The sequence below is a fragment of the Tamandua tetradactyla genome, chromosome 6, assembly GCF_023851605.1.
Source record: "Tamandua tetradactyla isolate mTamTet1 chromosome 6, mTamTet1.pri, whole genome shotgun sequence".
Lineage (NCBI taxonomy): Eukaryota > Metazoa > Chordata > Mammalia > Pilosa > Myrmecophagidae > Tamandua > Tamandua tetradactyla.
Window position 1 is genome coordinate 69,584,105 of NC_135332.1, and position 13,538 is coordinate 69,597,642.

General features: G+C 38.4%; 1 pseudogene; it reads left to right on the forward strand.

Annotated features, from left to right (window-relative positions):
• Positions 1 to 2,491: 2,491 nt before the first annotated feature.
• Positions 2,492 to 11,937, forward strand: LOC143686702 (R3H domain-containing protein 2 pseudogene; annotated as a pseudogene).
• Positions 11,938 to 13,538: the final 1,601 nt, after the last annotated feature.

Sequence of the window (13,538 nt, forward strand, 5' to 3'; positions counted from 1 at the left end):
AACATGTAATTTGTGGTAAAAAAAATATATAAAGGTGAGAGGGTTGGAGGGGTGTAGGAGCATAATTTATGTATTCTATTGAAGTTGTTAAACTGATATAAAAGGAAATGACATGGTTTTAGATTGTTTTAGTTTGCTAGCTGCCAGAATGCAATATACCAGAAACAGAATGGCTTTTTAAAAGGGGAATTTAATAAGTTACTATTTACAGTTCTAAGGCCAAGAAAATGTCCCAATTAAAATAAATCTATAGAAATGTCCAATTAAAGGCATCCAGGGAAAGATACCTTGGTTCAAGAAGGCCAGTGAAGTTTAGGGTTTCTCTCTCAAGTGAGAAGGCACTTGGCGAACACAGAGTTTCTCTCTCAAGTGAGAAGGCACATGGTGAACATGGCATCATCTGCTAGCTGCTTCTCCTGGCTTGCTGTTTCATGAAGCTCCCTGGGAGACATTTTCCTTCTTCATCTCCAAAGGTTGCTGACTGGTGGACTCTGCTTCTCATGGCTATGTCGTTCTGCTCTACTTTCTCTGAATCTCTCATTCTCCAAAATGTTTCCTCTTTTATAAGACTTCAGAAACTAATCAAGACCCACCCAAATGGGTGGAGACACGCCTCCACCTAATCCATCTTAACAGCCACTCTTTTTTTTTTCATTTTTAAAAAATTTATTTATTTATTTAAAAAATTAACAAATGAAATAAAAATTAACATAGATAATCAGTAATTCACAATATCATCACTTAGTTGCATATTCATCATTTCTTAGTAACATTTGCATCAATTCAGAAAAAGAAATAAAAAGACAGTAGAAAAAGAAATAAAACGAAAACAGAAAAAAAAATTATACCTACCATACCCCTTACCCCTCGCTTTCACTGATCACTAGCATTTCAAACTAAATTTATTTTAACATTTGTTCCCCCTATTATTCATTTTTATTCCATATATTCTACTTGTCTGTTGACAAGGTAGATAAAAGGAGCATCAGACACAAGGTTTTCACAATCACACAGTCACATTGTGAAAGCTATATCATTATTCAATCATCTTCAAGAAACATGGCTACTGGAACACAGCTCTACATTTTCAGGCAGTTCCCTCCAGCCTCTCCATTACATCTTGAATAACAAGGTAATATCTACTCAATGCGTAAGAATAAACTCCAGGATAACCTCTTGACTCTGTTTGGAATCTCTCAACCATTGACACTTTGTCTCATTTCCCTCTTCCCCCTTTTGGTCGAGAAGGTTTTCTCAATCCCTTGATGCTCAGTTTCAGCTCATTCTAGGGTTTTTCTCAATCCCTTGATGCTGAGTCTCAGCTCATTCTAGGATTTCTGTCCCACGTTGCCAGGAAGGTCCGCACCCCTGGGAGTCATGTCCCACGTAGACAGGGGGAGGGTGGTGTGATTGCTTGTTGTATTGGCTGGAGAGAGAAGCCACATCTGAGCAACAAAAGAGGCTCTCTTGGGGGTGACTCTTAGGCCTAAATTTTAAGTAGACTTGACCTATCCTTTGTGGGGTTAAGTTTCATATGAACAAACCCCAAGACTGGGGGCTCAGCCTATAGCTTTGGTTGTCCACACTGCTTGTGAGAATATCAAGAATTCAACTTGGGGAAGTTGCATTTCTCCCCGTTCTCACCATTCCCTGAAGCGGGCTTTGCAAATACTTTTCTACTCACTGATCAAGTCACTCTGGGTTTATCGGGGCATCACTCTGGGCAAACCAACAAAATCTCATGTCCTACCTGAGATTCCAAGTACTTATGGTGTTCAATCAAACTATCTGCATAAGTTATATTAGGAAAAGCACTAGTCATAATATAAATTTTGTACCACATAAACATTTTTTACTTTAGTCTCACACATAAGGTGACATTTTAAAATATTAATTACCATCTATTTTCAGCACCCTGCAGTAATGACATTCCTTTGTTCTTCCTCATGCAAAGACATTTTTGAAATTTGTACATTTAGTCTCTATTTTTATACACTCTAGGCATTCCTAGATTATACCATCTCAATCTTTAACATCTATCTTTCTGATTTCATTTATGTCCCCAACCCTCCTCCCTCTATCATTCTCACATGCAGCTTCATTCAGTGTTTTAACATAATTGTATTACAGTTAGGTAGTATTGTGCTGTCCATTTCTGAGTTTTTTAAACAACCACTCTTGATTAAATCACATTTCCAGGGAGATGATCTGATTACAGTTTCAAACATTCAATGCTGAATAGGGATTAGAAGAAATGGCTGCCTTTAAAAAATGGGATTAGGATTAAAACATGGCTTTTCTAGGGTACATACATCATTTCAAACCAGCACATAGATTTAGGAGGTTAAATTTGTGCCCCAGGGTAACCACATAGAAAATATAAAGGCATAAAGTAGAGTACAGTTTACCAGAGATGAGGGTCAGAGACAATAGGGAGTTGCTGCAAAATGAGGGTAGAGTTTCTGTTTAGGATGAAGGGAACGTCCTAGTAATGAATGATGGTGAGGGTACTGCAACATTGTGAACATGATTAATCCCACTGAATGGAATGCTTGGGAGGGGTTGGAATGGAAAGATTTATGTTCTATATCTTTCCACAATTAAAAAATAGAAGAGGAAACTAAAGAGATTATGTCAATTAACTGCAATACATGATACTGGATAGGATATAAGAGTGGAGGAGAAAAGACTCAAGTGGACATTTTGGGGACATAAGAAAAAATTGGAATGTGGAATTGTTTTAGTTTGCAAGCCACCAGAATGTGATATACCAGAAATGGAATAGCTTTTTGAAAGGGGAATTTATTAAGTTGCAAGTTTAGAGTTCTAAGACTGTGACAATGTCCAAATTAAAGCAAGGTTATAGAAATGTCCAATATAAGGCATCCAGGGAAAGATACCTTCGTTCAAGAAGGCCGATGACATTCAGGGTTTCTCTCTCACTAGAAAGGCACATGGTGAAAATGACAATGTCTGCTTTCTCTCCAGGCTTCTTGTTTCATGAAGCTTCCGCGGGTGTGTTTTCCTTCTTCATCTCCAAAGTTCTCTGCCTGTGCGGGCTCTAGTGGCTCTAAAACTTTTTTCAAAATAATTCCCTTTTAAAGGGCTCAGTAAACAATCCCACCTTGAATGGGTGTAGACACATCTCAATGGAAACCATCTAATCAAAAGTTACCACCCATAATTGGATGGGTCACATCTCCACGGATAATCAAAAAGCTCCCTCCCAGCAACATTGAATGAAGATTAAAGGACATGGCTTTTCTAAGGTATACCACAGTTCAAACCAGCACAAGAAGGTAAGCTTCCTGTTATATTTCTTGACTTTATTTGATAAATGTATTTAAGGTGATTACCTAAGTGAATGTCCTTGTTCAATTAATGAACAGGAAGTATTATATGTACAAGGAGTATGATTCATGCAACCTGCTCTCAAATGTTTAGAAAACAGATAGATAGATGATACATAGATAGATAGATATAGATATAGTTAAAGAGAAAGAGAAAGAAAGAATGTAAAAGGAAGGAAAGAAGGCAGGAAGGCAAGAAGCAAGGAAGGAAGGAAGGAAGAAGAAAAAAGCAAAAGTGCAAAATGTAAAAATTGGTGGATCCGGGGTGTGTGGGGTATGTTGGAGTTCTCTGTAAGGGATTTGTATTATTTGTGCAACTGTCCTATAGGATTGAAATTACTTCAAAGTAAAAAGTTAAAAAAAAAGTATATGTGTGCTATTTATCCAATTTTGGACCATTATTAAGGAAGCTTCTAAGACTTTGTAGGTAAGGCTTTTTCGTAGGCATGTCTTGTCATTTCCTTTAGGAAAAACTTAAGAATGCAATTACTAAGAAGAGAGAGGATGCAAATAAATAAGATCAGAAATGGAAGAGGAGACATAACTACTGACCTCACAGAAATAAAGGAGTTAATAACAGGATACTATGAACAACTTTACACTAATAAATACAACAATTTAGATGAAATGGACGGGTTCCTGGAAAGACATGAACAACCAACTTTGACTCAAGAAGAAATAGATGACCTCAACAAACCAATCACAAGTAAAGAAATTGAATTAGTCATTCAAAAGCTTCCTAAAAAGAAAAGTCCAGGACCAGAAGGCTTCACATGTGAATTCTACCAAACATTCCAGAAAGAATTAGTACCAACTCTCCTCAAACTCTTCAAAAAAATTGAAGTGGAGGGAAAACTACCTAATTCATTCTATGAAGCCAACATCACCCTCATACCACCACCAGGCAAAGATATTACAAAAAAAGACAACTACAGACCAATCTCTCTAATGAATATAGATGCAAAAATCCTCAATAAAATTCTAGCAAATCGTATCCAACAACACATTAAAAGAATTATACATCATGACCAAGTAGGATTCATCCCACGTATGCAAGGATGGTTCAACATAAGAAAATCAATTAATGTAATACACCACATCAACAAATCAAAGCAGAAAAATCACATGATCATTTCAATTGATGCAGAGAAGGCATTTGACAAGATTCAACATCCTTTCCTGTTGAAAACACTTCAAAAGATAGGAATACAAGGGAACTTCCTTAAAATGATAGAGGGAATATATGAAAAACCCACAGCTAATATCATCCTCAATGGGGAAAAATTGAAAACTTTCCCCCTAAGATCAGGAACAAGACAAGGATGTCCACTATCACCACTATTATTCAACATTGTGTTGGAGGTTCTAGCCAGAGCAATTAGACAAGAAAAAGAAATACAAGGCATCAAAATTGGAAAGGAAGAAGTAAAACTATCACTGTTTGCAGACGATATGATACTATACGTCGAAAACCCAGAAAAATCCACAACAAAACTACTAGAGCTAATAAATGAGTACAGCAAGGTAGCAGGCTACAAGATCAACATTCAAAAATCTGTAGCATTTCTATACACAAGTAATGAACAAGCTGAGGGGGAAATCGAGAAACGAATCCCATTTACAATTGCAACTAAAAGAATAAAATACCTAGGAATAAATTTAACTAAAGAGACAAAAAACCTATATAAAGAAAACTACAAAAAACTATTAAAAGAAATCACAGAAGACCTAAATAGATGGAAGGGCATACCATGTTCATGGATTGGAAGACTAAATATAGTTAAGATGTCAATCCTACCTAAATTGATCTACAGATTCAATGCAATACCAATCAAAATCCCAACAACTTATTTTTCAGAAATAGAAAAACCAATAAGCAAATTTATCTGGAAGGGCAGGGTGCCCCGAATTGCTAAAAACATCTTGAGGATAAAAAACGAAGCTGGAGGTCTCGCACTGCCTGACTTTAAGGCATATTATGAAGCCACAGTGGTGAAAACAGCATGGTATTGGCATAAAGATAGATATATCGACCAATGGAATTGAATAGAGTGCTCAGATATAGACCCTCTCATCTATGGACATTTGATCTTTGATAAGGCAGTCAAGCCAACTCACCTGGGACAGAACAGTCTCTTCAATAAATGGTGCCTAGAGAACTGGATATCCATATGCAAAAGAATGAAAGAGGACCCATATCTCACACCCTATACAAAAGTTAACTCAAAATGGATTAAAGATCTAAACATTAGGTCTAAGACCATAAAACAGTTAGAGGAAAATGTAGGGAGATATCTTATGAAACTTACAATTGGAGGCGGTTTTATGGACCTTAAACCAAAAGCAAGAGCACTGAAGAAGGAAATAAATAAATGGGAGCTCCTCAAAATTAAACACTTTTGTGCATCAAAGAACTTCATCAAGGAAGTAGAAAGACAGCCTACACAATGGGAGACAATATTTGGAAATGACATATCAGATAAAGGTCTAGTATCCAGAATATATAAAGAGATTGTTCAGCTCAACAACAAAAAGACAGCCAACCCAATTACAAAATGGGAAAAAGACTTGAACAGACACCTATCAGAAGAGGAAATACGAATGGCCAAAAGGCACATGAAGAGATGCTCAATGTCCCTGGCCATTAGAGAAATGCAAATCAAAACCACAATGAGATATCATCTCACACCCACCAGAATGGCCATTATCAACAAAACAGAAAATGACAAGTGCTGGAGAGGATGTGGTGAAAGAGGCACACTTATCCACTGTTGGTGGGAATGTCAAATGGTGCAACCACTGTGGAAGGCAGTTTGGCGGTTCCTCAAAAAGCTGAATATAGAATTGCCATTCGACCCAGCAATACCATTGCTGGGAATCTGCTCAAAGGACTTAAGGGCAAAGACACAAACGGACATTTGCACACCAATGTTTATAGCGGCGTTATTTACAATTGCAAAGAAATGGAAACAGCAAAAATGTCCATCAACAGACGAGTGGCTAAACAAACTGTGGTATATACATACGATGGAATATTATGCCGCTTTAAGACAGGATAAAATTATGAAGCATGTAATAACATGGATGGACCTAGAGAACATTATGCTGAGTGAGTCTAGCCAAAAACTAAAAGACAGATACTGTGTGGTCCCACTGATGTCAACCGACATTCGAGAATAAGCTTGGAATATGTCAGTGGTAACAGAGTCCAGCAGGAGTTAGAAACAGGGTAAGATAATGGGTAATTGGAGCTGAAGGGATACAGACTGTGCAGCAGGACTAGATACAAAAACTCAAAAATGGACAACACAATAATACCTAATTGTAAAGTAATCATGTTAAAACACTGAATGAAGCTGCATGTAAGCTATAGGTTTTTTTTGTTGTTGTTGTTGTTTTTTGTTTGCTTTTTGTTTGTTTTTGTCTGTCTGGTTGTTTTTTTTTGTTTGTTTTCTATTATTATTACTTTTATTTTTTTCTCTATATTAACATTCTATATCTTTTTCTGTTGTGTTGCTAGTTCTTCTAAACCAATGCAAATGTACTAAGAAACGATGATCATGCATCTATGTGATGATGTTAAGAATTACTGATTGCATATGTAGAATGGTATGATTTCTAAATGTTGGGTTAATTTCTTTTTTTTCTTTTTTCCGTTAATTAATAAAAAATAAGAATAAAAATAAATAAATAAATAAAAAGATACTAAACTGACGTAGGGAGAAGACAAAAAAGAAACAACCTGAAGCCACTTGCCAAATTCACTTGTCAATTTTCAGTTGTAATTTAATTTATTCAATCTCAGCAGCATTTGACCAGTTGATCAAACACTTCCTCTTTTTTTTTTAATTTATAGATTACATGGACTTTAAAAAATTGTAGCAACATAGTTACAACATAAAATTTCCTATTTAAAAAAAAAAGAATGCAATTACTGAGTCATAGGGTAGGTGTATGCTTAGTTTATAAGAAGCTGCATTTTATATTCCTACCAAAAATGCAAAAAATTTATGGTTGCAGAACATCCTCACCATTTGGGATTGTCAGTCTTTTTAACTATTCTGGTGAGTTGGTAGTAATATCTCATTATGGATTTCATTTTCATTTCTTTTGAATGACGATACAATTTCATATGCTTACTGGCCATTCATATAGTTTCTTTTGTGAAGGGTCTTTGAAAACCTTCTGTCCACTTTTATTGGGTTAGTTTTCTTTTTTATTATTGAGTTGTAGAAGGTCTATATATATCCTGGATACAAGTGTTCTTAAATACATGTTTGTTTCACAAATATTTTCTCCCAGTCTGTAACTTGTTTATTCATTTTCTTAATGGTGATGACGCAGATTTTGATGACTCGAAGCTTTTAATTTTAATGAAGTTCAATTGATCAATTTTTTCCTCATGTATCTATTATTTTCTGTAACCTGTCTAAGAAAATTCTGCCTATATCCAAGACATGAAGATGACCTCCTATTTTTCCTCTAAAATCTTTATGACTTCAGTATGTGTGTTTAGATATATAATCTAACACGAATTCATTTGGGGGTATGATATGAGGTAGATTCACTCTTTTTTCATGTGAATAGCCAGTTATTCCAACAACTTTTGTTACAGCCTTTCATTTTCTCATTGGATTACTTTGGCGTCTTTGTTGGAAATCAAATGACCATAAGTGTGGTATTTTTCTGGGATATCTGTATATTTGTTCCATTTACCTATTCGTCAGTCCTTATGCCAGTATCATACTATTTTGAATACTGTATCCAGGTGTCCATCAATAGAAGTCTAGATAAACAAAATGTCAAATATTTGTAGGATGGAATACAACCCAACAATAAAAGGGATAAACTATGGATACACACAAGGAAATGAATGGAAACATTATGTTAAGTGAGGGAAACTTTATGAACAATAACAACAAAAGAGTACATTCAATGTGATTCCATTTAATTAAAGTTCTAGAACAGGCAAAATCTGTGGTGGAAAAATTTAAGAATAGTGTCTCCTTCTAGGGGCTGGCAGTGGAATCGATTGGGAAGGGGCATGAGGGAACTTTCTGGAGGGATGCCAGTGTTCCATATCTTGATACAGGCTTGGGTTACCCAGGTATATATAGTTGTCAAAACTCAGTGAATCTCAGTTTAACATTGTGCTTAACATTTGTGCATCTCAGTTTTTGTAAGTTTAACCGCAAAGAAAAAAATGTAAAACGTTATTGAACACTAGTTAATGTATACTCTGAAATTCTTAAGAGCCAGTGTACTAATATCTGCAATTTACTTTGAACTGCGCCAAAAATAAATCGAAGCCCTCTTCCCTTTCTCCCCAGGTCTCTTTCCGGTTCCCTGCCCGCGCCCCCACTGTTTCCTGCCCGGGGCCGGGAAACCCCAGCGAGGAAGACTCCGCCTCCAGAAGAACGCTCCCGCCCGCTCCCGCGGCCTCGCCCAGCAGCAGCCAGAGGCAGTGGGCCGGGTAGGCCTGGGCAGTGACACGGCCGCCTTCGCCGCTAACAACTCCCGCCTAACTGCTTTCTTATGTGATGCCATTCCAGCACTCGACTCAGAGGCTGACCACTTCACTCAGGAATCCATAGAGGCTACTTTATTCTATTGAAGAAGATGTCTTACAGTAACCACTCAGAAGACTCTGGAAACAATGAAAGAATCAGAAAAAAAAGAGTAAACAAGCAAACAAAACCTGGTGGAAGAATCTGTAAACAAAAACAAGTACGGGGGGAGGGGTGCAAGGGTGGTTCAGTGGTAGAATTCTTGCCTGCCATGAGGGAGACCCGGGTTCCATCCAGCCCATGCACTTCCCCAAACAAGCAAACAAACAAACAAAAAACAAAAACAAAATAAAAATTCAACAAATGGTGCTGCAATAACAGAATACTCACATGGAAGAAGAATGAAATGTGAACCCACCATACTGCATACAAAAAACAAACAAACAAAACAAGTATATATCTAAGACTCCAAGTAAAGAAGAAATTGAGAAAGGGTGAAGATACCAGTCTGGGTCAGGAGACACAGGATTATGAGTTGATTTTTGACAAGAGGCGCACATCCAACCATGATCAAGCCAGGAAACAAGCCAAGCCTAATTTCAAGCTGAAATTGGTGCACAGCCTGGTAGTGTGTGAGGAGTCAGTTCTCAACCCCGTTTGCTGATGGGCCACTAGAAACCCAGGATATAATCCAGTTGCCCATCAGTTGCCCTTCTGACAAGGAAGAGAAGTCCACAAAGAATGTCTCTGAAAAGAAATACAAGGACAAAAACAAAGAATAGGTCTTAAGATGCTGTTCAGAAATTTCAGCCAAGAATATAAGGACTCCACTGTAATTGACCTACATGAATTTCTTATAAATATGTTGAAAAAGAACCTAAGGTACAGAATGATGCTGCTAAAATTAGAACAGGAGATTCTGGACCTTACTAATGACAATCATAACCAGTTCAAGAAGTTCCCTCAAATCCTCAAATGACTTTGTATCACCAGATGCTATTACACAAGGTAGCTGCCTATTTTAGGATGACCCACAATGTTGATCAGACTGGAAAAGCTGTCATCATCAACAAAACTAGTAACACAAGAATCCCTGGACAAAGGTTCTCAGAATACATAAAGGATGAGAAGAGGAACTGCAACAGAGACTCATTCTTAAGAGAGATGATGCTAGTATGGACCGAGATGATAACCAGACAGTCCAGAACGGAGATCTAAATGACATCAGGGGAACCATGAAGGGCTGAGCTGTACCTCAGACAGAGAAGTCAGATCCCTGGCACTAAGGCCCTGGAGCAGCACTGACTCTGACGGCTCTGCCAGGAACATACGGCCCCTTCACCAAAGCCAGCATCTTCAGCAGAATTTCTGTCCTCACGTAGGGCGACAGCATTGGAAACAGTAGAGGTGGTAATGCAAGAAGCCCCTTTAGGCCAGGTATGGCATTAGGTGCCATAGAAATGTGCAACCAGGTCACATCATCCCAGTCTGTCTGGGTCCTTCTCCCTTTTCATGCTCAGCAGCAGCAGCAGCAGCAGCAACAGCTTCCTGTTCGTCCACCCATGGTGGAAGCAGCAACAGCCACCCTTGAACAAATCACTTGATCTCCCAGGCAGATGACCTCAGCAACTTTGGACAAATAAGCCTTAACCACCAAGAATCTGCTGAAGCAGCTGACCTATCCTCAGCTCTGTTCCAGCCCCCACTTATCTCCCAGCACCCTCAGCAGACCAGCTTCATCATGGCTTCTACTGGTCAGCCCCTACCAACCTCTAACTATTCCACCTCTAGTCATGCACCACCCACTCAGCAAGTCCTGCCGCCCCAGGGCTACATGCAGCCCCTCCAACAGATCCAGGTTTCTTACTATCCCCCTGGGCAGTATCTTAACTCCAACCAATAATATCGCTCTCTCTCTCTCTCTCTCACCCGGTGACCTGAAGTCCCAAGTGTGGGCAGCAGCTGCCTCAGCCATCCCAGCAGCCTGGTTTACAGCCAATGATGCCTAACCAGAAGCAGGCTGTTTACCAAGGCATGATTGGGGTCCAGCACCCACAGAACCGGGGTCTGCTTAGCAACCAGAGGAGGAGCATGGAGTCCAGATGCAAGGTCTGGTGGTTCAGTACACTCCACTGCCTTCTTACCAAGTCCCTGTGGGTAATGACTCAAAATGTGGTCTAGCTACCTTTCCAGCAACCCATGCTAGTGCCTGCAAGCCAATCTGTACAAGGGGTCCTCCTGGCATGGGGCATACCGGTGTACTATAGCATGATCCCACCTGCTCAGCAGAACGGTAGGAGCCCTTCTTCGGGGTTTCTGCAACCTCCTGGCTCTGAGCAGTACCAGATGCCTCAGTCTCTCTTTACCTGCAGTCCACCACAGATGCCACAGCAATACTTGGGAGTGTCACCTTCTGGGCCAGGTGTGGTGGTCATGCAGCTGAATGTCCCTAATGGGCCCCAACCCCCCCAGAACTCATCCATGGCCAATAGAGTAACTGTGAAACTTACAGCGTGGACCTGCGGGGTCAGAAGCCTGGAGACCTGTGCAATCCTGACAGTAGCCCTCAGGCCAGTACACAGATGAGCTGCAGTCCCATCACATCCCCGACCCAGTCTCCAGCACCCTCTCCTGTTACCAGCCTCAGCAGCATCTGCACAGGACTTGATCCTCTACCTGACGTCATCCCTTGTCTGTCCCCAGTTGGTTCCTCTCTACTCCCCTCTCCTTCCCGAACTCTTCTATAAGTTTTTATCTCTCCTTCCACCACAAAATTAATTCCTTTCATAGTCTTTAGTAGACTTGGTAGGGTACACCCTCCCCTATTCTATTTCCTTGCTAACCTAAGCTCCCTTTTCTGTTTTGGTCTTTACAAATATATTTATATGGACAGAATTAAGAAAAACAAAATTGATGTCCCCTCCCGCTCACTTCCCTCATCTTATCTCTCCAAACCCCACAGTGTTAAAACTTGGGTCCCCGCTTACCCTCTTAGAACACTGAAGTTTGTGCTGCAGTAACAGACAGTATTTAATTACACATACAGATGTTTGCTGGGTATATTCACTGTAAATTTTATTGAATCTGTTTTTTGTTTGTTAGGAGGGGGCTACCTCTGGGGGAGAGGGGTTGGTTTTGTTTTATAGATTTTTTTTTTTTTGCATGGGCAGGAATTGAACCCAGGTCTCCGGCGTGGCAGGCAAGAGCTCTGCGTGCTGAGCCACCGTGGCCCACCCTGCTTTTGTTTTTAAATACAAAAAAAAATCTTATGTCACTGGAAGAAAACTAAGTTGGATCAATGGATGAGTAAATGGAATAACATGTGATTAAGTATAATAAAAGGCTAATAGTAGAATTTAGGTGGTGGATATATGGGTGTCTATTGTAACCTTTCAACTTGGGTGTAGGTTCAATATTTGTCATGAGCAATGTGGAATAATCAGAGATAAAAAAAATAGCAAGGATTTGGTAGATTTGATCAACATGATTACCCAAGTTGCCCTTGGAATATAGAAAATGCTGTACAACAAATGTGAAATAGTTTTTCAACTACATAGCGAATTAATCAAAATAGACTTTATGCTGGGCTATAAAGTAAGTTTCAATAAATTTCAAAGAATTGAAATTATATGGTTATGTTCTTGGGCAACCACTGAAATAAATTAGACCTCAATAACCAACAGATAACTGAGAAAAGCTCCAATGTTTGAGTAAAAGGAAAAAATTGGGTTAAAAGAAAAAACTGAGTTAAGTAAAAATTCACAATGTAAATAAAATATTTTGATCTGAATGATGAAGCAAATATGATACATTAAACCTTGCTGGATGAGCTTAAAGCAATTATTTAGAAGAAAATGTATTGCTTTAAATGAACACCTTAGAAAATAAGTTCAAAGTCACTTATCTAAGCTACCAAGTCAAGAAGCTGGAAAAAGCACAGCAATTAAAACCCAAATATACAAGAATGTAGGAAATACTAAAAAATAAAATCAGAAATAATGAAATAGAAAAAGTTATAAAATAGGAAAAATTAACTATGTGAAAACTTCGTTCCTTGAAATGATTAATAAATTGATAAACCCATGGTTTTTAAAAAAGAGAGCACAAAATACAAATATGAGGAATAAAAATGAAATATCACTACATATTCTACAGTCATTAAAAGAATAATTAGAATACTATGAAAGGACTAGTGGAAATAAATTTTAAAATTTAGACAAGATGGACAAATTTCTAGAAAATCACAAAATATACCAAAACTGGCACAAAAAGAAATAGAAAATAGAAATTACTTTCTATTAATTAAATAGAACCCATTATTTAAAACTTCTGTGAAGAAAACTTCTATCTCAGATGACTTCATTAGTGAATTCTTACAAATATTTAAGGAGAAACAATACGAATCTTCCACAAACTCTTCCAGAGAATAAAAAAGAAGGGACCAATTCCCAATTCATTATACGAGGTCAACATCACCTTGATACTAAAAATTTACAAAGTGGTTGCAAGAAAGAAAAATTACAGGCCAGTAATAAAGATTTGATGTGCATCCGTGGTCCCAAGTTTCAGCAGAAACAGTGTATTTGCAAAGTGTCAACGTATTTACGCCAAGATATTAATTATAAAGGGGGAAACAGTAGCTTTTCGGTGGGGAAACCCAGCAGACCGCTGCAATGGCCCT